Source organism: Bos grunniens, chromosome 16 (assembly GCF_055505025.1).
Source record: "Bos grunniens cultivar Pamir isolate PY7600 chromosome 16, Bosgru_T2T1.0, whole genome shotgun sequence".
Lineage (NCBI taxonomy): Eukaryota > Metazoa > Chordata > Mammalia > Artiodactyla > Bovidae > Bos > Bos grunniens.
The window spans coordinates 54,167,667-54,171,685 of NC_141180.1; the positions used below are offsets into that span (position 1 = coordinate 54,167,667).

Here is a 4,019-nt window from a genome sequence, read left to right on the forward strand (position 1 = left end):
ATTCCTCCCCACACTCCCAAATCACGTGTATCACTTGCCCCATGGCTGCTAAGCCCATTTCTGAATTCCCATCTGGGGGATCATTCAATTTTCTCTGAAGACCAGTGCCTCAGCCCCTCTCTGGGGGCATAGCATAGGGGTTGGACACAGAGGATCAAATCCTACTCCTGACACTTGTTGGCTACTGGCCTCAGTTACCTTCTCTGAGCCTTGCCTTCCTAATCTGTGAAATGGGCTAATAAAGAGCCTATCTCACCGGGTCGTTGTGAGCACTGGATGAGGTGGAGCTTGAACCAGGCTGGGCCTGGGGTGCAGGATGTGCTGAGTGAGAGTCACCACTCTTATCCTGTGCCCTCTTCCATCTCAGGCTGGGAGCCAAAGTGTTCTTGGTGACAGCTGAGGCACACACTCTTAGAGACTGACTTACCAGACTCACTCCCAAAGTGATTCTCCTTGGGTCCCCAGTTGGGTCTGATCTCCTTCCAAACTGCTTGTCTAGCACCCCCTAAGATGCGGGAAGGTTAATGGCTTCTGGAGGGAGAGGTTCTCTTTACCTCCCACTGGAAGCTTCTAATCTCTTTCTAGAATGACTTTAGAAATGATGCATTTCATGAACTTCAGACCTTTGGAAGCCATTCGCTGCACCCCAGGCCTTTCCAGATGGGCCAGGCAGAGTGAATAAGCTGGGGCTGGAGGAGCCACATCAGGAAAAGACGGGGAGGAGTCTGTGTGTGACATCGCTTACTGTGCAGAAGCGTCTGGTGAGCTTGTTGCTCGGAATGAGCTAAAGGTTTGGGAATTTCAGGGCCTTTCCTTCTCAGTGGGTTCCTGGGAGGAGTTGAGCTTGGGGGACTTAACTTGGGAGGTGGGGCTTCATGGTGGAAATTTCTGAGAAGATTTTTCAAAACCTTCCTCCTCTCCCAGCTCCCACCAGGGCATCTGGGAATATTTACTGGGGTAGGGCTGCTTGATAAAGCTCATACACATCCTGCCTCTGGCTGAGGGCCACAAGTGTGGCTTCAGGATCAAAGAGTAAGCAGTGTGTGGCAGTGACCGCCCAGCGTGGCTGCTGCTATTAGACCACAAGACTGGAAAGTGGACCCCACCTCCGTGTAATTTATTTATCTATTTCATTCAACAAATGTATTTGAGTTTCTACTATGTACAGGGTAGTTACCAACCTCAACGAATACAAAGATAAGTAAAGCATAAAATGTCCTTACCTTCATTGAACTTATTCTTTTTTTCTTAACTGATGTATGGTTGATGTTGGAGAATATGCTTAGAGGCCTTTAGACAGCAAGGAGCTGAAGCTGAAGCTCTAATACTTTCCCCACCTGATGCAAAGAGCCTACTCATCAGAAAAGACCCTGATGCTGGCGAAGATTGAGGGCAGGAAAAGGGGGCGACAGAGAATGAGATGGTTAGATAGCATCACTGATTCAATGGACATGAGTTCGAGCAAGCTCTGGGAGATAGTGAAGGACAGGGAAGCCTGGCGCGCTGCAGTCCACGGGGTCACAAAGAGTCAGACATGACTTAGCAACTGAACAACAATGGTTGATGTACAGTATTATATAAGTTTCAGGTGTTCAACATAGTGGTTCACAATTTTTAAAGGTTATATTCCATTTAAGTTGTTACAAAGTAACATCAGCCCCATTGTGCTGTATAATATATTCTCGTAGCTTATTTATTTTACACATAGTAGTTTTTACCTTTTAATTCTCTATCCCTACCTTGCCCCTCCCTTCCCCGACCTCACTGACAACCACTAGTTTCCTTTCTGTAGCCATGCGTCTGCTTGTTTTTTTTTTTGTTATATTCTCTAGATTTTTATTTGTGTATTATATTATTTATTCCATTTTCACATTTTTATTGGGGGCCACAGGGGAGGGGCCTCTCTCTGGGGCATGGAGGTGTTCATACTTTCTCCATCCACTCCAGGCTTGGGTCTTGGAGTCCTGGGGGTGGCTGGGTGGGTTCCCATGGTCTCAGAGGGGCACCGGATGGTTGTAGGCTGTGTTGATCTAGCCTTGTACGTAGTGTAGGGGCTGAGTGTGGGCAGAATTATAGTGAGGTCTGGGTGGTGAAGGATGGGACCAGCTCCTGCTCCTTGGTCCAGACGTTGTTGAGGAATGCAGTGAGTCTCACTGCCATCCTGGTCTCCAAGTTTGTGTAATTCACCCTGACAAACTCCTTCACAGACAGCACTTCACTTAATGTCCAAGGTTGCACTCTGAGAGTCAAGGCTGGTGGTTCTCCAGTTTACAAATGAGAAAGCTGAGGCTCAGGTAGAACAGGTGCACACAGCAAAGAAGGGATAAGGCGGAGCAAGAATCCAGCTCTTCCGGCCCACACAGCCGTAGTCCCAGTCCAGGCCATGCAGAGGGCGACCGGTGGAGCTGGGCTGTCATCCAAGTGTAGGTGGGACACTTTAAAATGTGCATTTCAAGAGCATTTCTTCTATCCCTTTGTCAGACAGACCTTGAAAGGGTCCAGCCAAGTTGACACAAAACTTGCATCACATCCCTCCACGTTATACAATCCCCATTCATTTCATCTAGGAAACTTCAGCCTCATCACCCTAAGAAACCACATCCCATAATAAGCAGGCAGGGCCGGGTCAGAGGGGAGCCGTGTGCCTGCTCCGCTGGTGTTATTTTCAACCGAAGATGAATGCTTACAGGGATTCATTTGCATCCTTACCTTTGCTCGTAAACTTTAGACATTTTGTCATCCCTAGCATCTCCATTTACCAGGGGCTGGCAAGCTGATTCAGTAAAAGGTAAATATTTTAGGCTATGCAGGCCACATATGTCTCTGTTGCATATTCTTTTTTTGTTTGTTTTACAACTTTTCAAAAATATAAAAATGACACTTAGCTTGCTGGCTGTATAAAAACAGGCCAAGGGCTGCCTTAGCCTGTGGGCTGTAATTTACCAGCCCTTGATTTAAACGTCTAACATTCCAGGTGTGTCTAATCGCCTGACAGTCCTGGACCACTTCCAAGCCATGAGTGCTCTCCTCCAACTGCTTCCAAATCCAGGTGTTCACCAGAAACCGAAGCGACATCAAAGCTGTAAGGGCTGCAGGAAGGGAAGGGCTTCCTGCCCTCAGGTTCTGATTTCCAGACCTCCCCCCATGATGGCTTCTCCATCATGAAAGCTTTGTTCTGGGAGAACAAAGGGCCAGAGAAGACCAAGAAAGGATACTGACGACATTCTTTCTCCAGCCAACTGGTCGCCCAGTGCAGTCACCTCTAGTTCTGTTTGATGCTTAGGGTCCCCAAGAGGGAGCACTACCCCAGGTGGCCTGGAGGCTCCCCACACCTGGGCCAGGAGGAGGGCAGCTACGTGGGCTGCTGGGCGAGGAGCTCAGACAGCTGCCCGTGGCTGGAGCACACTGAGCCTGTGTGCAGCCTGGAGCCGCCCCGGGATGAACCACGTTCAGGCAGGAGGCCAGTCGGCCAGCCTCCAGGGGGTTTTCAGTGATCAGGGTCATAGGGCTATGAAACCCAGCTTTTGAGTGTGTGTAGGGGGGTGGGGATGGCAGGTGGTGGAGACAGTGGCTTTTTATGAACCACTTGTGGATCAAGTCAACCACCCGATTCTGTTGGGTAAAGACTTTGTGAAAAATGTGAGCTCTTAACACTGGCAAATGCTGTTTTAGCACGTGTGTTCCCGTCTCCTGTGACAGATGAATGAGAATAGAGATTGTTCCATGCGCTGCTCCTCTAGTTTTGTGTTTGATCTGACTGTAAAGAACTCTTTTCTCAGAAGTGGGACTTTTCTTTCCTCTCCCTCCCTTCCTTCCTCTCTCTCTCTCTCTCTGCACATCTAGCCTTGCCTGCCACTACACTGCTGTGAGAGATCCCGTGTTACAGTGCTCTGCAGGTAGCCCAGGGGAGCTCATGTCTAGAGCAAATATGGAAGTTCTCTGCATATCTGTAGCCCTCTCTTCTTCGTTTGAAGTATTATTTCTGTGACACTAACATCACAGTGAAAGCAGATCCAGGG

General features: G+C 48.8%; 1 pseudogene; it reads right to left on the reverse strand.

Annotated features, from left to right (window-relative positions):
- Positions 1 to 1,923: 1,923 nt before the first annotated feature.
- Positions 1,924 to 2,160, reverse strand: LOC147356864 (NADH dehydrogenase [ubiquinone] 1 alpha subcomplex subunit 3 pseudogene; annotated as a pseudogene).
- Between the last annotated feature and the right edge of the window lie 1,859 nt (positions 2,161 to 4,019).